Consider the following 25,274-nt stretch of genomic DNA (forward strand, 5'->3'; position numbering starts at 1 on the left):
AAGAAAGAGATGCCACTGTGTAGTAGGTCAGCTAAATAATCCAGGATGAGAGGGAGGGAGGGCTGTGCCGTATTGGCTTCCTTATCCTGGATTCAGGTGCAGAACCTTTTCCATTTGTCAGCATAAGACTTTTTAGTGCTAGGGCGTCTGGCCTCACGGATAAAATCTAGAACCTGCTTACTGAGGTTGGCAGATTGATGCTGGGTTAGGGAATAAGCCAAGCTGCCAAATTGAGTGTCTGCAATTAGGGATGCATGAATTCCCCTTCCCTCTGGGTCAGGAAGTTTGGAATCTAAAGAAGATGCCACGATGGCAGTGGGGACAGGCTGCACTGCAAGGGGTACCAGTGCTGGCGAGTCAGGTAGTCTGCCAGAGAGTTGAGACAGCCTGGTAGGAATTGTGCTAACAGGTGCAGTTGCATTGCAGAGGCTGTGTGCCAAAGGGTCATGGCCAGCCTGCATAGAGGGTAGGAGTGAGTCCCTCCTTGCTTGTTGATATACCACCTCACAGTTGTGTTGTCTGTTTTGATCAGGAGAGCCCCTGTGGAGAGAAGAGGTTTGCAAGCTATCAAGGCTTGCTGGACAGCCGTCATCTCATTTTGGTTGATGTGCGGAGAAATTTTCTGCGGGCTCCATTGGCCCTGTATGTACTTGCCGTCCAGGTGTGCACCCCCAAGCACAGTCTGATGTATCTGTGGTGTGGGCCTGGGGGGTGGTGAGAAAGACATTCCCTTGCTGTGGGAGAATGCTGTTGCCCACCAAAGAAAATCTTTTCTGAGGCAAGGAATTATAGGTATAAGAGTTTCCAGGTCTTGAGAGTGTTGACACTAAACGCTTTTTAGGTACCACTGAAGTTTCCTCATATGCAGTCTGGCATATGGAATGAGTAGTACACAAGATGCCATGAACCCCAGAGCTTGCAGGATCTTCCTTGCAGTTAGCTGGGGCCTGGTGGCTAGTTGAGAGAAGTAGGCTGTCAGGAAAATGTGTTTTTCTGGTGTAAGGAATGTCATCTGGGATGCTGTGTCCAGGCTTGCTCCCAGGAAGATGATCCTTTGGGTGGGCACCTGTTTGGATTTATTTTCACTGATTGTGTACCCTAGGGAGGTTAGTAGGGTCTTTGCAAAGTCCAGGTGCTTGAGCAGCTTTTCCTGGCTGTCTGCTTGAATAAGGCAGTGGTCTAAAGTATGGTTAATCTGGATATTCCTTTGCCTGCAAAAGGCAATGGCCACAGCCAGACATTTTGTGAAAACTCTGGGGGCTGTAGATAAGCCAAAGGGAAGCACAGAAAACTGAAAGTGTTGAGATCCTGCCCTGAAACGAAGATATTTCCTGCATGATTCTCTGATAGGAATGTGGAAGTAGGCCTCTTTTAGATCTAGGGTAGCTAGCCAAGCGTCCTTGGACAGCATGGGTAGCAGATGCTGGAGGGTGAGCATTTCGAATTTTGGGATCACCAGGCCAAGGTATTTAGAATGGACAGATCAAGGATGGGGCACCAGGTGCCCTATTTTCTGGGTACCAGAAAACTCTGGAGTAGAAACCTTGACCTATCTGTTCTGCAGGAACGTGCTCTACTGCCCTCATAGAAAGCAGGAAAAGGATTTGCTTTTGAGCCTCTGCTCACTGGTTTGGAGGTAGATCTGGGAACCCTTTTGGGGTTGGAAGGGTGTGGAAGGAAAATTTGTATCCCTGAGACACTATGTTCAGAACCCAGTGGTCGTTGGTAATGGTGGCCCAGGTGCTCCTCCTGGGGCAAGTGAAGGTGGGCAGAGGGAGGGGGTGGAGGAGGTGAGTCATTGTGAGTTCTTACCGTAAGGGGTGGCTTAGGACTTCCTGGATTTGAAGGGGAGGTTAGTCCACTGCTTAGATCTCTGCATTCCCTGTGGCTGCTGTCTGGAGGGGTCTGGTTGCCCGGTCCTAGAGTGGGACTGGCTTAGTGGGAGCAGAAAAGGACCAGTGTTTGGTTGGACAATGCCTGCTGGACATGTAAGAAATCCTTAACTGTTTGCATAGATTTTGCTTTTTCTTCCATCTTTAAGACCTCTTCTACCTTAGTGCCAAATAAGTTGTCTTTGTGCAAGGGGGCATCCAACAATTTAGATTTGACATGGTCTGGCAGGAGCTGTTCCTTAAGCCATGCATGCCTTCTAATGACAGATCCAGTGACTGCTGCCCTGCAAGAAGCTTCTAGGGCGTCAAAACCACAGTGCAAGGTGTGTTTAGTTACCTGGCTTGCAGAATGCATTAACTCTTGTAATTCTTTAGATTCTGCCCAAGCAGGAAAAGAAGACATTTTTTGTTTGAGGAGTTCCAGGGTATGTTGTTGAAATTTTAGCATATAGAACTGACAATTTACTAACAAGAGTAGCAGAGGTGTATACTTTTTTACCCCATCTGTCTAGTGCTCGGGAATCCCTATCTGAGGAGGTGGGATTCTTAGCAGAGGTTGCTTTAATCCCTTTAGGCCCTTGAGAAATTACCTCAGGGTCAGCAGTAGGATTTTAAAAAAGACATTTGTGCGAGTCAGGAACTCTATTAGTGCCTGCCCTGGTTTTCAGGGTGCAGAAGGGAGGGTGTCAGGAGTCTAGCTGGATTCCAAGAAAACATCCTCCACAACATCCAGGACTGGGGGGATGGCCAAAGGTCTGTGCTGTGGAAGTCTGAGTCTCTTTTTAGACTGAGGGTAGTCTTGACTCTCCCACTGGAAATGCTCCCTTAAGGTATGCAGGGTTTCCCCAAAGGAAAAATCCTATGGGGAGAGGCTGAAGGGAGGAACACTCTGAATCAGAATCCTCATAAGTAGAGAGAGGTTGCATGTCTTCATATTCAGATGCAAAGTCATCTGACTCTTGTTCAGACAAAACTACAGGGGACAGATCTCTCTTACTTTGAGGGGGTAGCTTAGCTTTCCCTGATCAGCATGATAAGGTCTTCCGCCATTTGAAGCATTTGAGACTGAGGCAAGGAAGCAGGTGCCTGAGTTTGGGTCATTGGTTTCTTGGGTGTGGTTCATACCTTGGGCCTAAGAAACTACGTTGTTTTCGAAAGAACGGTAGTTGCGAAAGACGTCAGTTTCAAGAATTGGTAGTGTGAAGGACTTCCTCAGAAGCCAGTGCCTGCTCAGCGGCTCCGGACTCATCCAAGGTAGAGATGACCGCAGGATCCTTAGTCGAAGATGAGTTTTGTGGCATACCAGACTCCGAAAGGGTCTTGGTAGTGGCCTGCGAATCCACAGAAGCAGGCATTAGGGGCTGCAAAAGCACCTCACTGAGGACTAGAGAACTGACTACCTTAACGGAAGCGTCATCGGAAAGTTTGGACCTGTGCAGTCTGTCTCTGTCTTTATCTTTATGTTTTTTTGGAAGAACTGCTGTCGGATGGCTTACTGAAGCCATATCGGAATTGGAGGACTGTAAGCCAAAATATCTAGCTACAGTAAGGGCTCGATGATGGATAGTTCTGGCATTGAACAAATCACAGAAGCGACAACGAGGGACATCGTGGTCTGGGCCTAAACAAGTGACGCAGTAAGAATGGAAGTCTCTGTGTGGCATTTGCTTTCCACAGGCGAGGCAATTAACTTTTTCTGCCATCAGTTAGTGCAAGAAAAAAGGATCCCCAGTGGGGTATTTAGCTTCAGAAGACTTAATTCGGTAGACGAAACTCAGGTAGCAGCCGACTGGCACTAGTGCAAACTGCTTCTGCTTCCGGCTCCACGGCAAGAAAGAGTGATGTAATGGCATCTGCTGCCTTACTTTATACTACTGATGACCTGATGTTAGTCCTGAAGCGACAGCAGACAACAGAAATACTAAGCCTCTGGTATTCAGGCCGGCCGAGGGCTACCCTGGCAGGGTTAACCCAAACGTGATGACTGCAACAGTGAAACACAAAGAACATCCAAAGTGATGGATGCAGCCACTGAACCCAGCAAACAAAACAAAAAAAAAAAAACATTTTTGCCGCTGGTTTCTGGGAGGAGGTAACGATTTCAGCATGGTTGTGAAGGGTGGATAACCTGTTCTAAGGAAGTTTTGCTATCTGAGATTGTGTGTTCAGGACTGCGCCTATGGAATCCTATCACTTGTAAGGGACAGAATTTGGATTTTTCTGGGTTTACTGTGATGCCAAACACGGAGTAAAGCTGGAGCAAGGAGTCTCCTGCTTAGATGAGTAGAATCCTGGTAGGCGTGGAAATAAACCAGTCATACAAGTATGGGAACACCCAGAACCCTTGCAGTCTGTGGTACACTGTGACCACTGCCATGTACTTGCTGAGCACTCATGGGGGCTGGGGAGATGGCCAAAATACAGCTCTAAACTGAAACTGACTGCTTCACAGCAGGAATTGAAGAAACATTCTGGACTTCCTGTCCATATTGAGGTAGTATGCATCCTGTAGGTGTAAGAAACATCCAATCATTCACATTAACTAGCTGGAGAATGGACTGAACTGTGACCACTCAGAACTTTGACTGCTTGACATACTGATGAGGTGAGTGAGGTCCAAAACTGGTATAAGGTCCCCATTCTTTTTGGCACTAAAGAATCTTGAGTAAGTTCTGGAGCCTAGATGGACAGGTGGGACCTCTTGGATGACTTGCTTCTTTAGCAGCTTTTTTATTTCTTTGAGTGCTGCTGGCATTTGAGAGGGCGAACTTTTGGTAACTACATGGAATTTGGGAGATGAAATAAAAAGGGAATATAATAGCCTCTGGTTAATATCCTCTGCAACCACTTGTGTTCTGTGACGGAAAAACAGGTTTTGAGGGTGCAGGGATAGGCATCCCCAGACTGCCTCCAGGCAATGGCAGCTGGGAGTGCTTATAAGGTCTCTAGTGAAAGGACCTCTGAAAGCCTTGGCTTTGTGGCCACCTCTGCCTTGGGGCAATGTCCATTATTACAACTCCCCCTTCTACCTGGGGTAAGTATCTCCAGAAGTGTCAGGGGAGAACCTTTGGGATTTTCAGGACCATGTTTCCTAGAAAAAGACCTCTGGGGGATAGAAAACCATATTCCAATGGCAAAAAGGGCCTTTCCATCTTGTTCACTTCTGGTTACAGTTTCCTTCACTTTAGGCCCAAACAGTGTTGAGCTGTCAAATGGGGCATTAATAAAGGATGTCGTGAAGTATTCCACTCCATTACGTCTAAATGCGAAGTGCTGGCCAGGCTTAAATGAAACGGTTTCCATCAGTAGCATTCTCAAGTTAAAATCTTTGAATAGATAGTTGTGTAGCAACTGTCTTTATTTAACATGTTGATAAATGTTTCTAATGCAAGTTATATAGTTTACATTGAGGTAATACTGTGTCAAGTCTGCAAAGATGTTACTGTTCGTTTTTTAGGGTGTGTGTGTGTGTCATTTCATGAAATCTGATTGGCTACAACTGATTGCTATGTGCTGGTCGTGCTTAAATGAAACCGTTTCTACCAGTACATTCTCAAGTTAAAATCTCTGAACAGATAGTTGTGTAATAACCATCTTTATTTTACATGTTGCTAAATGTTTCCAATGATTTTAATACAAGTTATACAGTTTACATTGAGGTAACATGGTGTTAAGTCTGTAAAGATGTTGCTGTTTGTTTTTTAGGGGGTGTGTTGTTCTACGAGATCTGATTGGCTACAGCTGATTGCTATGTTTTAACGTACTAGCTGCGTATTTCAACAGCTGTATTTAAGCAAATAACATTTTTATGGAAGCGTCTGATGAAGTTCCTTGGAGATTTGATTGGGAACGAAAGTGCTTATCTTATTGTGGACTTTGGATTTTTATTTATTAAACCTTCTTGATTTGTTAACGTTGTGGTCAACTTTCTTCTGTTTGTCGGCGACCAGGAATAGCGTCCAAAATACCAAAATAATTCAATATTCAAAAAATAATATATTTTATAACTTTAATAATGAATGAAATAAAAAACAAATAAGCAATAAATCAAGGAGATCAAGCGCTTTAGTCTCCGAATTCTATATGATCTATATGAATCTTTTTCAATTACTGTTTTTTTAAAACTAAAAGCATTAGATATAGATAGATAATGGATGTTAAATTTAGTGTATTTATTTTGTTAGTTATTATTCTTACTGTATTGAGTATTATCTATATATTTTTTATATCCAATAACTGTGGTTTTTATATCAATAAGTATTGAGGGTTTTTATGGGTTCAGGTTCTTAGATTTTATATATTTATTATTTTTTTATATATTTATATTTAATATAGATTGTAGAACTGACGGGAAGAGGCTGGGTGGAGAATGGTATGAAATACTCTCTGGAAATGATACTTTGTACCAAACTGTCATTTGTTATATTTAGCCAGGCTTTGGGGTACAAAGATAAGTGACCCCCAACTGCTTCCAGAGTAGGCCATCCGGGCCTCCCTTCAGGAGCGCTGGTAGGATTGACCAGAGAAGTGATCTGTCACCCTGGTGTTGCGGACCCCCCTCTGCCGTGAGGGTGGCGTCTTCCATTGAAACGCCCTCCTCTGCCTCTGGAGGGGGGCTCTCCACGTGTGTCTTGAAATGCTCCTTGGGCTTTCCTGAACCACATCTTTCCTCCCCTCTGACTTTTGGGAAAGGGTCGAGTGGGTGTGGAAAAATGGACTCCGATGGCAGAGTCTTTCCTTCTTGCTCACACCTGGTCAGTCTCCTTCACCTTTGGCCCAAACAAAGATGAGCCGTCAAATGGGGTACAAGTAAAAGAAGACTTGAAGGGTTCCACGAAGGAACAGTCTCGCATCCAGGCATGCCTACAGAAAGCGATTCCTGTACCTGCGGCTCTACTCGAACCATCAGCTGCATATGATACGAGATGCATGGATGAGTTGACTATCGAATTGAAGGTAGAGAGCTGAGTGGCAATCTTATCAGATACACTCGAAGCTACAGCACCCTGAAGAGTATCTCCCAACTCCTTAAGGAGATCTCTCTGCAGTCTGGTAAAATGTGTCAAGTAGTTCAGCGATCTGAGTGAGAAAGTCACTGAACTGAACATGCGTTTCCCATATCTATCCATGATCCTAGATTCTCTGTTAGGAGGATGGATAGATGAGGAAGTCTCAGACATTTCCTTTTTGGTGGCTGCCACCACCACCATGGCATCAACAGGGACTCCCTTGGTCAAAAAGAACTTATCCACAGGGGCTGAAATAAACTTATTAGGTCCCTTAGGCCTCCTAGGAACAGGTTCCATAGATTCTGGAGACTCCCACACCCTACGAGAGACCAGACCCATAAGCTCATCGTAGGGCGGAGATACCCAAGAGGTGGAAGGTTGAGACCCAAACACCTTCAGGAGAACAGACTCGTCCTCAATGGGGCTCTTGGACTGCCAATCACCCCTCTGCCTAAGGATTTCAATAATCTTCGCAAAGGAGATGCCCTCAGAGGGGGATCTGGGGGACCCTTCTGATTCATCTAGGTCGGTGTCCGATGTGAAAGACTCCTGAGGGGAGTCCAAATGCCTCCTCTTGCATAATCTCTTCCTGGGAACCTCTTCAGTGGGAACTTCTGGAGAGGTCTCAGAAGAGCAGGGAGCTCCCTGTGGGGCTACCTGAGGCTCTGGGTCTCTACGCTTGGGAGGACCAGAGGAAACAGACACAGGCACTTTAAGGGAAGAAGAGGCCAGACCTTGAGATGAGGAAGTCTTGGGAGACGACACTCGCCTCATGGCATCGAATGCACCTCTGCAACGATGAGGAGTCAATGGAGCCGCGATCTCCTCCCGCACCGGAGCCGTGGGCTCCGAGCCCGAGGTAGGAGCCGAGCACACCCGAGCCGAGACCCCGAGAGGAAGAGTCGGCACCAAGCCAGTGCGGCTATCCTCCCCAGACCCGACCGGAGAGTGTTAGCTCCTAGAGTCCCCGGTAGGTGCCGAGAACGTCCGAGCAGATGGAGCAGACGACACTGGAGCAGGTGTTGGCTCCAAGGGATCCGCAATCATCAGGTTGGCCTCCACCTGCTCCGAAGGTCAGATACGGCTCGGAGGAGGAGCAGATAATTCAAAGGTAGTGGTCTTCGGCTCCGACAGTTGTGTCTGAGCCGACAGCAATCTAACTAGGCCTGGTGCCTTTAAGAGTTTCTGAACCAGCCGGTCCATATCCAAATCAGACAGGCTGACAGAGGACCTGGAAGAGTGGACAGATGGAGCCAACTGAAGCAATATGGAAGTAGGTTTTTTGGCAACCGGTTCCAAAGCCATGTCCTGGTTCCAAAAAGAGTAGACTGTCGGCTCCAAGGGCAGTGGAGCCGAAGTCACCACACACAGTAACCTCTTTCCTTTTTTGGATCTAGAATCAGTGCAAGACTTAGAAGATTTAGATGATTTACTGGCTCCATCCTGGTCAGACAATGCCTCAGAAAAGGGGTGTTTAATGATACCCCTTATCAATCAATTTCCTCTTCCTTTCAGCTAACACTCTTGTGGAAAAGGAATGACATATGCTGCAAGACTCTTGCAGATGTACTTCACCCAAGCAGTAAACACACTGCACATGGGCATCTGTGACTGACATTTTCTGTCCGCAGTCTGAGCATTTTTTAAACCCAGACTTTGGATGCTTGTCCTTATCTTCAGACATTACAAAACTCAAGCACACTGTTTAACTATGAGCTGTTTTAAATTAAGTAACTCACTCACACACACAGCCCAAAAGGGGCACTAACAACTAAATAACTACAAACAGTAAAAAGATATCCAAAACAATAATCACAAAAGGCTGAAGGCAAGGTAGATAATACTGAGGAAAGGGGTATAAACACAGAAAAAAACTATAAACACAGAAAAAAAAACATCTAGCATATCTGCTACTAAGAACAGAACAAGGATATATACAAACAGAAAAAATATAACTTGCTGAAAGTTGAAAAACTCCCAATAAAGTCTCGAGCCAAGCTGGAAACCAAGAGATCCATGCCGCGGCAAACTAGATCTGAGGTAATTCCAGCAGTGCATTATGGGATAAGGGGTGGGGTTTCGAGCTACTGGAGAACTTTGAGCTTGTTAGTCGGCAGTGTCGGAGCTGAGGATCGGCTCTGGACCCATCAGTGATGAATGAACGGCGAGATTGAATGACTTCACATTGTCTCATTTAATATTTTAATGTCACTATTATAGATTCTAGACTTTATCTTACATGAAAGTAGGTTTTGAATGTATGCTTTTTGTGCTTTTATGTGTGTTTTTTATAGGTCGTATATCCATTGTTTCATATAGATTTTTTTTTTATTGTACAGATCTGTAATCATGTATTACAATACTTCATGAATTATTCATGATTATAGGGTTGTGACTGGTCTAACACTGGGTTATGGGCTATTTAAACAGAATGTTTATCGGACTGTATTTCAATCTTGATAAAGCCTCCAAATTCGGTGACAAAAGTGCTTGATATCTCCTTGATTTATTGCTCGTTTTTTATTTCATTCATTATTAAAGTTATAAAATATATATTTTTTTTAATATTGAATTACTTTGGTATTTTGGACGCTATTCCTGGTTGCAGACTATCTGTGGATAGGTTTGTTGATGTTTTACTTTGTTTCTTCTGTTTGTGGTTGGTGCCCTTTCAGTTCCGTGGGATTTCTTCGTGTGTTCTTGTTTTTGGTTTGTTTGGATGATAGCGAAGATGACAAAGGCAGTGCAGATAAGCACACCGCTCATCTAATTGAGAAGTCCCGAGGCAGTACACACATTTACAGCATCCATTTAAATTTGGGATCTTGAGGCCACACGCCACACACTTTTTAAAATCCAAAAGTTTATCAGCTTTGTGACAATAACCAAAACAGCAAAGACAAAAAACACAGTAATGATAAAGACTGGGAAGTTATTAATCTAGGAATATGCATATAAAAAAGTGTTTTCTTCTTTTAGAGAAAAGATGGTACCAAAAGTGTGAGGAAAAGAATAAAATGAAAACTATCTAAATAAATGATAAAGGGGAGAGAAGGGTATGTCTTTAGTAGCGAGATTAAAGTAGTAAAAACTACTTATCTAAACAATGCATCAAGAAAAACTTCTCATAATGTAACCTAAGCCTGAGCAAAGACCTGTGCCTGTATCAATGAAGTGGCAAACAAATTCTGAGGTAATGTTGGTCTTTGCAGGGGGTTATGAGTAAGGGGAAGAGCCCGGGCTTATCCAAAGTCTTGAGTGGCCGATGATAGATCTGTGGTTGGATCTGAAGACCAATTTGAGGAGCAGACAGAAGAGACATTACATCCTGTTGTTCTAGCAACTTTTTAAATGAAGTAATGTATACAATTATCCCTGATTTTGGGTCTGTCACCTCATTATTTTTGGATTTGTCTGGAAGTTTTGTACAAAAGCTGAGAAAGTACAGTTGTGTACACTTACCATAAATGTAGATGTTCGAGTGTATTCACTGTTGCAGTCATTACATTTGGGTAATCTGCTGGCAGGTTGCCCTCAGTTGGCCTGATTAACAAAGTCTTGGGTCCTGCGTAGGTTACTGTCTCTTCCATGACGTCAGGTTGTCAGGTGTATAAAATATGCAGCCAACGCCATTACATCAGTTTTTCTTGCCCAGATGTCAGGTATCCCCCAAATGGGGAGAAAATAAAATTAAAAACACAAAAAATATACCTCCAATCCCAAAAGCAAATACACCAAAAGGGCTTATAAGCATAGTGAAAGAAAGTCTAGGTAGAGTCAGAGAAAAATAGGGGGCTGGAGGGAGGGTAACCAGGACTGCAACAGTGAATACACTTGAACATCTACATTTATGGTAAGTGTACACAACTGTACTATGTTCTTCATGCTTCACTGTTGCAGTCATTTCATTTGGGTAGATTCCCAAAGCTATGGTAGGGTGGAGAAAATTATACAGCATTAGGACCAGCTATAAGGCCCTGCAGGATAGCAGTGGCAAAGCCAGCTCTGGATTTAGAGAAGAAAGGTAAATGGTAATGTTTGGTGAACGTATGAACTAAGCTCCAGGTAGCAGCTTCTAGAATGTCTCTGGTAGGAACACCTCTGAGAAAGGCTGTAGAAGTAGATGCAGCCCTGGTAGAATGAGATCTGATCCCCTGGGGGATAGTTTTACCATGGTGCATATAGCAGAAACAAATACAATGCCTTATCCATTTGGAAATGGTCTGCTTTGAAATAGCCTTCCCCCCTGCCCCTGCAGCAAATGCCACCAGTAGTTGTTCAGATTGTCGTTGAAATTTTGTCCTGTTTAAGTAAAATCTAAGTTGTCTGTGCACATCCAATGAATGCAGAATCCCCCCCCCCCCCCGTTCCGTGGATTGGGAAAGAAAGTTGGCAAATGAATGGTCTGATTAAGAGCCACACCGGATACTACCTTAGACAAGAGGGAAGAGACACCCTGCCTGCATGAAAAATTATGAAAGGCTCCACTGCCATAAGAGCCTGTAATTCGGAAATCCTTCTAGCTGAAGTGACTGCTAAATGGAAAGCTGTTTTCCAGGAGAGAAATTTAAAGTCTGCAGTAGCAGCTGGATCGAAAGGAGGGAGGGAGTTTTTCCAACACAAAATTGAGGTTCCAGGCAGGGATTGGAACTCTCCTGGGTGGTCTTAAATTTTTGGCCCCTCTGAGATACTGCTTTAGCAAAGGATGTGAGAAGAGGGGAGGTTCTGTGTTGTAATGAGCTGAAATGGCTGAGGCATGGATTTTTATGGAAGAAAAGGACAGGCCCTTGTGAAGCATCTCAGTTAAGTATTGTAAAATCTGAGGAATATTGGGCACTGCTGTGCTTATCCCTTGTGATTGATTCCAGACACAGAATCTTTTCCATTTGTCAGCATAAGATTTTCTAGTACTAGGCCTTCTTGCCTCCAAAATGACATCCATCACAGGTTTGCTGAGGGAAGCTAAGGGTGAATTTAGGTGATTAGCTATGCTGCAAGATTCAAATTTTGGAGCAGAGTGTGCAGAATTTGGTTGTTCTGCTGAGACAGTAAATAAGGTGTCTGAGGCAGGTGCCACGGTGGAAGGTGTGACACATTGCGCAGGAGTGGGTACCAGTGGTGGCGAGGCCAGTCTGGAGCAATCAAAATCATTTTTGGTTTGTCCTGTTTGACTTTTAGTAGAACTTTGGAGAGCAGAGGCGGAGGGGGAAAGGCATAGACTGATAGGTTTTTCCAGCTGAAGGATACAGCATCCACTTTCCAGGCTTTTTTGTGATGAGTTCTTGTGCAGAATTTGTCCAACTAATAGTTCAGGGGTGAGGCAAAAAGATCTAGGTCTGGACTCCCCCATTTGCGTGTCAACATATTGAAAATCCATGGTTCCAGTTTCCATTCGTGTGGATCCATGAGATTTCTGCTTAGTTTGTCTGCCAGAGGATTCAGCTTTCCTGGCAGGAATTGAGCTTGTAGTTGTATTTGATAGGCCAAGGCCGTGTTCCACAATGCCATGGCTAGTCTGCAAAGGGGGTAGGAGTGTGTACCCCCCTGCTTGTTTATGTACCGCATAACTGTGGTGTTGTCAGTCTATCATTAATTGTCCTGGATGAAGGTAGTCCTTGAAGGCTGTCACTGCATTCTGTACAGCTAGCATTTCTTTTTGATTGATATGAAGGTGCATTTGATTGGGACTCCATTTGCCCTGAACGCACTTCCCTGCCAGATGAGCCCCCCAAGCATAGCCTGATGCGTCTGTAGTTAGGGTTTGGGCGGCAGGGGGTGGAGTGAATGGCAGTCCCTTGTTTTGGTGGCAGGCCTATGCCCACCATAGGAACTCTAGATGCAGGCAAGGTATGATAGGAATCATCGTTTCCTGGCTGTGACAATGCTGACTCCATACACTTCTTAAGTACCACTGAAGTTTCCTCATATGCAGTCTTGCATATGGAATTAGAAGAATGCAGGAGGCCATGAACCCCAAGGCTTGCAGAATTTGCCTTGCAGATAGCAGGGTTTTTGTGACCACCTGTTACCAAATGAATTTGCTTTTCTGGCGTAAGGTAAGCCATCTGGGCAGTTGTATTCAAGCTTGCACCCAGGAATGTAATTTTTTGAGAGGGTACCAGTTGTGATTTCTTTTCGTTTATAGTGTACCCTAGACACCTAGACAGGTTAGAACCCTTTTTACAAACGCCAGATGTTTTAGAAGAATGTCCCCGTTTTCTGCCTGAATTAGACAATCGTCCAAGTACGGATATATCTGAATATTTCTTTGCCTGCAAAATGCAATTACTGGAGCCAGGCACTTTGTGAAGACCCTGGGCACAGTAGATAAGCCAAAGGGCAGTGCAGAGAACTGGTAATGTAAGTAGCCTGCTTTGAAGTGGAGGTATCTTCTGCAAGATTCCCTGATTGGGATATGCAGGTAAGCCTCTTAAGTCTAGAGTTACCAACCAGGCGTCTTTGCCTAGCATAGGAAGTAACTGTTGAGTCAGCATCTTGAATTTTGGAATGTCCAGAAATGGGTTTAGAGTAGACAAGTCCAGAATTGGATGACATGATTTGTCTTTTCTGGGTACCAGGAAAAGCCTTGAATAGAAACTTTGTCCCTTTTCCTCTTTTGGCACTGGTTGAATAGCCCCCATGTTCATATGGGACAGTACTTGTTTCTGGGCCTCTGCCCACTGAAATGGGGGCAGGTCTGGCCATCCGTTTGGGGTTGGCAACGTGTGGAAGTTAACTCTGTATCCCTGGGATACTATATTTAAAACCCATTTGTCTTGAGTTATAAGTTGCCAGTTTCTTGCATGAAGTGCCAGTCCCCCCCCCCAAAGGGGCGGCTAAAAGAAGTGCTTGGTAAGAGTAAAGGGAAGTCATTGAGACTGCTTACCATAGGGAGGTGCCTTGTTTCCAGATTTGGAGGAGGAGGCACCCCATTGTTTTGCTCTAAAAGTCCCTTGCGACTGAAACCTGGAGCCTTTGGAATGTCTGGGTTTGACTTGAGTGGCTCTCGAAGGAACCAGTTCTTGGAGGTTGCACTTGTAAGAAATCTTTCACAGTTTGCATAGATTTAGCTTTATCTTCCATCTTTTTTAAAACTTCTTCAGCCTTATTACCAAAGAGACGATCCTGTTGTAAAGGAGCATCCAACAATTTTGCTTTAACATGATCAGGCATGCCTTCTTAGCCCAGACCCAGTTACAGCAGCCCTGCAAGAGGCCTCCAAAGAATCAAAACCACATTGCAAAGTATGTTTTCCAACTTGTTCAGCTGAATTCAATAGATCCTGTAAATCTTTATTTTCCACACAGTCAGAAATTAACATAATTTTCTGTTTAAGCAATCCCATGATATGAAATTGACAGTTTAAAGCCCTGATTGCCAAGGTTGCAGAAGTGTAATCCTTCTTACCCCATCTATCCAGCGCCCTGGAATCTCTATCAGAAGGGGTATGATTTTTAGCAGTAGAAGCCTTAACGCCCTTGGGACCCTGAGAAATTGTTTCAGGATCTGCAACAGGATTTTTGAAAAGGAATTTGTGGGGGTCAGGAACCCTGTAGTATTTGTCTGGCTTACAAGGAGCCGGAGGCAGAGAAATCAGGAGCCATACTAGATTCTGGAAAAAACATCATCAACAATGACTAGAACAGGAGGTATTGCCAAAGGCCTATGCTGAGGTAGAAGAAAATCCCTAAGTCTCTTTTTAGATTCAGAGAAATCCTGACTTTCCCAGTGGAAGTGTGTTCCCTTAAGGTATGTAAAGTTTCACCAAAAGAAAAATCCTCAGGGGGAGAAGCAGAAGGAATGGAATCTTCTGCATCAGAGTCCTCCTAAGTAGGTATATACAAATCCTGTTCATTAGAAGAGTCAGAAGAAATAGAATCCTGTTCAGAAGATTCATAATCAATGTCTTGCCTACGCCTCTTAGAGGGGGGGGGGTTTGGCTACCCCTGATCAGAGTAATTAAATGCGAATCAGAAGTAGCGGGTATCAGGGGCTGCGAAAGCGCCTCACTGAGTACCGGCGAACTGGCGACTAGCTTAGGAGAAGCATAGTCAGTTTTGGACCTAGACGGCCTGTCACTTTTTCTTTGCATTTTTTAGGCATTCCGGTAGTCGGATTGCTAACCGATGACATTTCCGGATAATTAAAGCGTGAGCCAAAATATTTAGAAGCAAAAATGTACTGACGTTTAATAGTGCGTTGATTAAATTTAGCACAAAACCGACAGCAAGGTACGTTGTGGTCAGGGCCTAGGCAAGGAATACAGTACAAATGAAAATCTTTATGAGGTATTTGCTTCCCACAAGTAATGCAATTATTAACTTTTACTGACATCGGTAAAGAGGAAGAAAAAGTTTCCCCAACAGGGTACTTGGCTTTTTAGTTGAAGACTTCGGTTCTGAAACTCGAAAACGAAAATTTCAGGAGTCGGCCGACCGGCACTTGTGAAATGCTTCTGCTTCGGGCACCGCGCGGCAAGAAAGACTGATGTAATGGTGTCGGCTGCATGTTTTATACCCCTGACGACCTGACGTCATGGAAGAAGGGACAGCAACTGACGCAGGACCCAAGACTTTGTTAATCAGGCCGACTGAGGGCAATCTGCCAGCAAATTACCCAAATTTAATGACTGCAACAGTGAAACACGAAGAACATGTTATTATCAGAACTGCTGAACATCTGTTATAAATGGACACTGCCTTGAAAAGCAATATTTCCTTAATTTTAAGACAATGGAGCAAATACCGGCTTTCAAGACTTCAGTCAAGCTATTTGAATGAACATAAAAGCTGTCTACTGTAATACCAAGAATATACCTTGGAATGCTGTAAAAGGTTGAGCAGACTAGATGATGAAGGGAAAAAAAAATAAAAATCAAATCCTAAACTGTTTTCTTTCTCTAGATGTGCTGCTTGGAAAAACTGTAGCTCCACCTGATGGCTGAATACAAGTGAGTCAAAAGATTACAGAACATAAGGGAATGTACATTCTAAACACAGGCTGCAACTCTCTCTCTCAATATACAACAAAAATTCTCTACAGAAATATAATCTAGAACCTTGACCCTTGTTAGAAAAAATATTCTCTGTACAGTGTTTTCACTTAATTAAAACTTGCTGGTCCATCTTGCACTTCTCCTTTCTCTGAAAATGTTCACATCAATTGCATTGCTTACTTGTCTCTGGTAATAGAGTAGTCTGGGTCCCTTCAACTTGACATATATATTTTTTAACTCATCTTTTACATATATATTTTTTAACTCATCTTTTACATAATCTTCCAATGTTCTTTCTAATCTAGGATTTCTACATCACTCCCTTGCCTCATTCATCTGGCAAATAACCTTATGTTACAACCACTTCCGATGGTACCCGCTTTACAGTGTGTAGGGCCCCTCTTTCACAGTCTTCAACGAATAGATATGGCATCTATTGTGCAATAAGGCATCTTTACACACCCTTTTATGACTGTCAACACCAATCATTGAATGCATATGGTCTTTTCTGATCCACTATATTAGCATTCATCTATAGTGCTACAGCTAAATTACCCATTTCAACACACATTAAAGCAAATCTGTGCATTAATGCATGATGCTCTATACTGTTTCCCCAAATTTCCAGGGGAAACAAAAATTACCCTACTGTACATTTTCTGAGTTATCAGCTTTTAACCAGCTACTGGCATAGTATGTCTATTAAGTATGGAAGCATGCTTACTTTCAGAGGACTTCCATGTTCATTCAGTTCTCAAGAACTGATGTTGGGATTGTATATGACCACTTCCTAGAAAGAAAACAGCTGCAATGTGTTCTCACAAGTCATATCACTTACACTTGCTAAAAATTTAAATACAAAGCTACCAGCTCTAAGGTCATGAACACTGTAGCCTTGAACCCAGTTCATCTATGTTGTAGACAAGTACCAGATATGGAAAATGAGGAATGAGAAAGATGAAGCAGGATGTCATCTTTCTTATTTTGGGGTGTGGGACTTTTTCACTACAGGAATGTCTTCAACTGAATGCCATAAAGCTAGTCCAGGAGCTAAGTTACGCCAATCCTGTTAAGAAGACAGCACAATGTAAGTTGGCAGAGATGTCACACAGGTACCAATAGGATAGCATCTGTATGGGTTATCACTGTTTTCTTTGAGATCACTTTTGTCGACTTATTTGTGTAGCATTTAGGCAAATTTAATTTAACTGCCGCAAGTCAGCGGCAAACTATGGCTTGTAGAATTTTTACAGTGTAAGTGAATGGCTGTGTTCCATTCATTTACATGATTAAGGTTCAGTATAGTGGGTGGTATTTCTGAGATTGGTAGACAGGAAGGTAAGGGAATTTGTTCTTTTCTTCCACTGTAGTTTGATTTTCATAGGTTCATAGATAAGTACTAGGCTATCTGCCCATGGGCATTTATAAGCCTAGCCACAGAGTGATGGCTTTCGCCTCCCCATTAGATTAGTAACCTGGGCCTCTGTCAACAGGGCTCCTGAAGTGATCCCAGGGTAGAACTTACGATTACCCATCCACTCAAAATTTCTCTTGAAGAGGGTCAGAGAGCAGCTCTGTCGAATATGGATTGGGATTCTATTCCAGAGTGAGGGGAGTTGCTGGGACAGGAATCTATCCCTCCAGCATGTCCTGTTTATTGTTGCACATAGGTTCAAGTCGCTAGAACGAGTGGTTCTGAGGGATCTAGTTTTTTTGAGGTGAAGCATGTCCATTAGTTCAAGGTTTGACATGGCCCTATAGATCAGGCATAGGTCACCACTGAGCAGACGGTAAGCGACTGAGAAGAGCTGGAGCTTTTTTAGTCATGCTTCATAGGGTAATTGTTTAAGGCCCTTAATCCTCTTAGTGTGGTACTTCTGTGATCTTTCTAGCTGTTGCAGGTGTCTAGAGAGGTACATCCCAAATGGGGCATTGTACTCTATTATGGGCCTAATGAGTGAGGAGTAAAGGGGCACAATCATCTCCTTAGATCTGGATGAGAAACCCTTTGTGATCAGGTGTCCCACATAGAAGGATTTCCTGACCGTTTTGGCTATGTGGTTATCAAAGGAGAGCATGCTATCTACTTGGGTACCCAGGTCCCTAATTACTTCTTCTGTACTTAGTGGACTCCCATCTATGTGGTAGTTTGTAAGTACTTTGTTTTTCCCAAATGGGATTACTATGCATTTTTTGGCATTTAGCTTGAGGCCGTGACTTTGACACCAGGTGTTTGTCTCTGTGAGACCCTTTTGCAGGATGTCTGTGTCAGCTGGAGAGTCAATTATTGCACCCAATTTACAGTAATCTGCGAACTTGGTTAGCCACAGTCCCTCCGCCTTTGCCTGTACTTCGGAGAAATATATACCGAACAGGAGGAGTCCCAAGACTGAGCCCTGTGGGACTCCACTTGTGACTGGTTTAGAGTCAGACATGGCACCTGCCACTCTTACCGTGTGGGTTCTGTCTGAGAGCCAATTGGCAACCCATCTCGTGACATGGGGGTTGATATTTAAGCTGGTGAGTTTGTCTATGATTCCTGAGTGTGGGATGGTGTTGAATGCCTTAGCGAGGTCCAGATATGCTGTGTGGACCACCTTCCCCTTCATCTATGGCCTTGGTGACTGCTTCGAAGAAGTCCACCAAGTTCAGGAGGCAAGATCTGCCTTTAACAAAGCCGAACTGGGTGGGGTCCAGTGTCTGGAGGTTCCCAATGTCCCTGTTAATGAGCTCCATGATAATACGTTCCATGGCTTTGCAGATCAAGCTAGTCAAGCTTATAGGGCGGCAGTTCCCAGGGTCAGTTGTGGCACCACCTTTGTGGAGTGGTACGACTGTTGCTGTACGCCATTCTTTGGGTACATAGCCTGTAGAGAGGCTGAGTTTGAATAGTGATTTGAGATGGGGGGGGGTTAGTTCATTTTGAAGCTCATGTAAGACGCAACCTGGGATAGCATCTGGTCCCACTGATGCTGTGTTTTTGGCCTTTGCAAGGGCTGTCTTTACTTGTGTGCCTGAGATATCTGGAGCGCCACATTCTTCTGGGATGGGTGCTAGCCCCTTTGGTGGAGGGGTGAAGTTTGCACTGAACTTGTCAGCCAGGATGTTGGCAATGTCAGTTGGTTCAGTGTATTTATGGCCATTATGCACTAGCTCGGAGCATATCTGAGAGTTTGCCCGTAGACTCTTGATATAGTTAAATAAGGCCTTGTGGTTATCCTTAGAGTCATTGGCTATTTTTCTTTCGAAGTTGGCCTTGGATGATTTAATGAGGGAGCGCAGTTTTTTACTGATGTTAATCAGAGATGCCTTCTTATTTTGGGATTTTGTTCTATCTTGCAGGAGTTTCTTCCTTCTGTTGTAAAGTTTATTTATGGCCGAGGTCCAAGACTGGCTTCCTCTTTTTTGAGGAGTTGGTCTTGGTTTTACTTGGGATGGCTCGGTCCATGCATTCTTGAAGGTGTTCATAGAATGCACTTGTAAAGGATTCTGCTGATGGGTCATCATTTTCCATTTGATTGGGAGCTTTGAAACTTTCCACCTCGGTCTTGAGGAGTATGAAGTTGGCTTTAGAGAAGTTTTTTACCTTGATTTCCTTGACTGGGGGGGGGGGGGGGGTCGGGATGTGGATGTCCAGTGTAATTAGTTTGTGATCTCTTTGGTCTAGTGGTAGGACATCTACCTTTAAGTAGGAGGTATGTGAGTTTGAAACTGTCTGTCCCAAACTTTTAGGGTTGGGAGGGTGGCCTAATGGTTAAGGTGTTTGTCTTACAAGCACAAGGTGCAGGGTTTGAGTCTTACAAAGGATAATTGTCTAGGCTTAAAAAGGCTCGCAAGAGCAATTAGCTTAGTACTAATCTATGAATCTATGAACCTATGAATCTGATGACGAGTTTACCTCAGGTGTGGAACATAGGTTCCCCATGTTGGTGATGACCAGGTCCAGTATGTTGTCACCTCTTGTGGGAGTGGTGACCAGCTGTTCAGGGGCGTTTGAGTTTATAAACTCAAGGAAGCATTGGGCTAGGGCGTTTGAGCTTGAGTAGTTTTCCCAGTCAATGTTTGGATAGTTGAAGTCACCCAGTAGCATGGTGTTGGGTAGAATCTTCATACATTTTAATGTTCTCAGGAATGCTGCATGAGGGTCCTGAGACAAAGTGGGAGATCTGTTGCAAGCTATAAATTGAACAGTCAATTTACCCGCCGTCAATTGCACTTGGATGGTCTCAGATTCCGCATGCTGTGCTACTAGCCTGGAGGGGTGGGTGTTCTTGATGAATATGGACACACCCCCTCCTTTTGTGTTCCGGTCCTGGTTTTGGGACCTAAAGGTATGGTAGGAGTTATAGCCTGGTAGTGCTGGGGTGCTCTCTGGAGCCTTGAACCAGGTTTCTGTCACTGCACATACATCGATTTCTTCCATACTAAGGAGAGCCTTGAGTGCGTGCATTTTGAGGTTTAGACTTCTGGCATTGAGCAGCATTACCCTCAGTTTTTGTTTATTATTGTTGTTTATGGAGGCAGGTTTGTCTTTTGAGCTTTGCCTAAAAAAGGCAGTATTGGGGCGGCAAGAGTCTTGGCCAGTATTTGAAACCCAGGGGCGACAGGTGCAAGCAGTCTCTGGCGAAGCAACGTGGCTTGTCAAGCATATCGTCCCAGGCTGACAAGTACCGGATCCCCTTTGAATGACACCAGTAGCTTAACCAATTGTTGAAACTGATCATTTTTTCTTCGTATGCTGGCATAATTTTGGGTGTGGGCAGGATGCTACTCAGTCATACCAGCCTGGGCTACATGGTCAGAGAGCTCCTCCATGTCTCTTTTCATGTAGTCCAGGGAGGTACGTCTCAGGCCATGTACAATGACAGAGTCATATTAGTACTTGTTGTGGAGTGACCTGAGTGCATGTGTTATGTGGCGGATTCTGGCACCCGACAGGCAGCTTACGGTAACCTTCTCCTTGTTCAGTCTAGTGAGTGGGACGTCTGTGTGCCTAATGATAGAATCACAGATTACTAGTGTGTTAGGTGTGTTATTTAGCCTTAGGGGCTGTTTTTGCTTGGCACACTGACGCTGTGACGTATGTGTTACCTGGTTTCTGTTGTGGGGTGGGGGTTGCTTGGGTGTACGCTTAGGAGGTCTCTGTTGTTTAGGTAGGTTCTTATTTAGAGCCTCTGAGTATGTTTTTGCGGGTTTCTGACAGTTGTTTTCTGGTGCAGCTATGGCTGGTCTATGTGAGTCTAGTAATGTGGTGCTAGTGTTGCCTTTCTCTGTGTGACTGGTTGATCCAGTCGTGGGTTGAGAGAGCTTAGCCTCCAGTTTGGCTGTGTAGCTGCAACTCTCACATATGTTTGTGTTGGTTGGGAGGAGGAGAGGGTTGTGTGTGTACATGAAGCAATTGTAACATTGCCTCAGGATGCCCAGATTCACCAGCTGGACCGGAGAGCACACCTGAAGCTGTCCCTTGAACATGCCTGAATAGATGGGTGGGACTGTATTGCTGATTGGATGAGTAAAGAGCCTTATAATTCCTGAGTATAGGGCTGAAGTGCAAGCTGTAAGCTAGTGCTAGTTTTAGTGAGTTTTAGTAAGTGCCGGTCTTAAATTGCCTTATTTCTAGTGCTGGGTTAAAGTGTTTCAAGTTTCAAGGGAAAAACTGAAGTGCAGACTTCATGGAGCCTGGAATAGTTTAACCGCAGCTAAACAGCGCTGTGCAAACCTGCGCTAAGCGGTTTTTATAGCAGAGAGATCAAAAAGGATAGAAATTAGCCCAAAATGGACAATGAGCTACAAGTTGCTGGGCTGGGACCACTCCTACAGGGACAGATAGGCTGCTCAAAGTTCTCTCTCTCACAGTGAACAAGGAAGCCACCTAATTATCAAGTATGATATGGGCAACACAGGAACCTTTACCACAGTCCTGGATTCAGCAAAGCCAGAAAACTGGACTAGACTAGTTCAGAAAGGCTGGAAAACAAGGATTTTTTTTTCAAACACAACAGAAATGCAGAGCTTAAATTACTTTAAATACACAGAGGAGGCTAGCGCACTTGAGTGTGTAGCTTGCGACTGTGTTACAGGTAACTTAAATGCAAAAATGACAAACTAACTTTTCTTCAAGTGCAACAAAGAAATAAGCACAGTAAGCAATGCAGATATCACTAGGGATCCACCACAGAAGAAAAAAAAAACCACTTTTTGTTAGGGAAATCTCAGGGAAAAACAACAAAAAAAAAATAAAATAATCAATCAAGTCTCTCTCTCTCTCTCTCAGCCGCTATGCAGGGACTACAGGGGAGGAGGCTGAGAGAGCTGTATACAGCCTGTAACTGCACTGCACTTTAGCGGTTTTTAGGAGAGAGAGGAAAGAAGTAGCCCAAAATGAGAGCCGAGCTCCTCCTCTCTCTTTCCCTCCATGTCTCTTTTCAGAAAGGCGGGAAAACAAGGATTTTTTTTTTATTTTCAAAAACAGAAATGCAGAGCTTAAATTACTTTAAATACACAGAGGAGGCTAGCGCACTTCAGTGTGTAGCCTGCAACTGTGTTACAGGTAACAAATGCAAAAACGACTTAACTTTTTTTCAAGTGAAACAAGGAAATAAGTACAGCAAGCAATGCAGATATCACTAGGGATCCACAGAAGCGCTGAAAAGCCGCGTTTTAGGTGGAATTAGCATTTCAGGGAAATAAGCATACAAACAAAGCTAGATTCAGCAGGCCTGGATCTAGCCTATGCTACAGCAAATAAGGTGTACCAATTTCAGTAAGAAACAGTTCAAATATGCAGGCACTATAAGCCTTTAACCAGAAATTCCCAGCTCAGAAGGGCAGAGTCCAGTCTCTCCTCCCACAACAGTGCAGACCACGAACCTTCTTAATGTAAAATAACTGGCCTGAAGCCCAAGTGCTTAAACCAGAACTAATACACTTTTAAAATAACAGACACTGAGCCCTCAATCAGCAGTTCCCAACTTTGAAGGATATAAGCTACCTGTCCTGCCACCACAGTGCAGGCCACAAACCTTCCTAATGTAAAACAACTGGTCTGAATCCCAAGTGCTTAATCCAAAAGACTTAGAATGATAGCTACACTTTAATCAAGTTACTACCAATCAGTAATAAATACAATTGAATACTTTAAAGAATGCCTGGATTAGTGCTCAAGTTATACAAACAAATCTAGATTCAGCAGGCCTGGATCTAGTCTATGCTACAGCAAACAATGTGTACCAATTTCATTAAGAAGCAGTTCAAATATGCAGGTACTATAAGCCTTTACCCAGAAATTCCCAGCTTAATGTAAAACAACTGGTCTGAAGCCCAAGTGCTTAAACTAAAAGGCTTAGAATGAGTTACACCAAGCAGTAATAAATACAACTGAGTACTTTTAAGATGACGCAAAAGCAAAATAAAGTAGGAAGAAACACAAATACAGTAAAAGCAGACAAAAAAAAAAAATTCTTCTTTTGAGTGAGCAAATGAGATGGGCCCAGGAGGAGTATCCAAGTGCAAATTTACAAGAGGGGCGGGCAGTTTCAAAGCCACCAAGATTAACACCAAAACAAAAACAGGGAGGGTGGGTGGGCACCTACTGAAAAAAGAGGCGAAATTGAAGTGTATTAACCCACCAGATGCGCAGTAGCAAGCCCCTCCCAAACCCCACCTGCGAGCGTGTTTACTACTACGCCCACCGCGCGGAGCATGTTGACTACTACGCCCACCACTTGATACACAAAACATAAGCAAAAATAACAGCTAACTGCACAAAAAAAGATTACATTGTACATCATAACATAAAAATGCAGATGCGATTGCTGTCAAATCTAAGCATTTTTAATTTCGAGAATAAAGTTCACATGTAACTGTACAAACAGTACTTGTCTTTGTACTTTTGCCCCGATTTGCAAAGTGTCAAAGTCATGTCCATACTTCGATCTCCACATATACTCGTCTAGATAACTGGGCACCATAATAAGTGAGCCTGTTAAACATTATAGTATTTGATTATTAAGTATTAGTATTAAATGGTAAACAGGTCAAATAAGCACAAGTAATATAGGACGCTCACTATTCCTTGCAGATGAGTAGAGAACACTCGTTATTATCTTAAGCCAAGAAAATGAACAATTCAGAAAAAAGATCTTTCTTCTAGTTTCTGAGAAAAACAGTTGTATGAGTAAACAACTGGTCCTGCTCCCACACACAACCGCAGTCTTATCTCCCTGTAGACTGCCGTACTGACAACTGTGAGATGTTCAGCCAGTTCAGTATGGCGTTTCGGACTAAAAGGAATGAAAACATTTTAAGAAAAGCATCCTATATTACTTGTGCTTATTTGACCTGTTTACCATTTACATATTTACTATTTGCACTTATTTGACCGTTACATTTGCATTGCGTGTCAATCACAGCACATTGCTGTTGTTAATAATTGCCCTCTGGTATGTCAATCACGGCGGGCACGCCCATTCCTGCACAAACTAGGAGGTGGGTTAATACACTTCAATTTCGCCAAAACAGAGTCACAACTTCCAGCTATATATTGCTCAATGCAACACAAACAAATTAATTTAAATCATGTATTATTTGAAAAAAGTGCAGATAAAGATTTACTTAACTTCACTTATACGTTCAGTTGATTGCATGCAGGTCTTAGCTGGCCAAAGCTCACAGTTTAAGCAGAAAATAATTCAAACTGTACCACTTATATAAGGCAGAAACTGGATAACAATGAAGTGAACTACCCCCACTTATCACTGGCTATGCAGGTTTTTTTAACAAGCCTTAACTGAAAAAACAGAGTCACAACTTCCAGCTAGATATTGCTCAATGCAACACAAATTAATTTTGGAGTTGGTACATTTAAAGTTGCAGAGGTAAAGGGCTGCGAGGGAGCAAGTCTGCGAAAATGTTACATTTGTTACTTTTTTGCATGTTTTTACCCCGAGTTCAATTATTTATGTTGAATGTTGTTATTTTTCACTGTAACTAGACATTGTCAAACACACACACACACACACACACACACACACACACACACACACACACACACACACACGGATAATTTGATGGTTATCCACTGAAAACAAATTGGTAAACAGGATGCCACTGAGGCTTGAAACAAGGTGGGGAAGGGCAAGTACATTTCAGAGGGAAAGTACAGTTGTGTAAGATCTTACCATAACAGTAGATGTCTTACTCACCGCTGCAGTATTCTTTACTCTTGAGAAATTCTGCTGAGGACAGCCTAATGTCCACCCAGTATACCAAAGCCTTTATACCTTCCCGGCATCATACATCAGATGTATGTCCTTCTTGCATGGTGTAAGGTACATATGTGACGTTATGTTTGCCTAATCCTCCGAAGTAAAGTGCCCC

General features: G+C 43.5%; 1 protein-coding gene across 1 annotated transcript in view; it reads right to left on the reverse strand.

Annotated features, from left to right (window-relative positions):
• POLD2 (DNA polymerase delta 2, accessory subunit) overlaps positions 1–25,274 on the reverse strand; it is an 818,333-nt gene that overhangs the window by 182,022 nt on the left and 611,037 nt on the right. The window lies entirely within an intron of this gene.

Source organism: Protopterus annectens, chromosome 9.part0 (genome assembly GCF_019279795.1).
Source record: "Protopterus annectens isolate FY-2018-M chromosome 9.part0, PAN1.0, whole genome shotgun sequence".
Taxonomy (NCBI): domain Eukaryota; kingdom Metazoa; phylum Chordata; order Ceratodontiformes; family Protopteridae; genus Protopterus; species Protopterus annectens.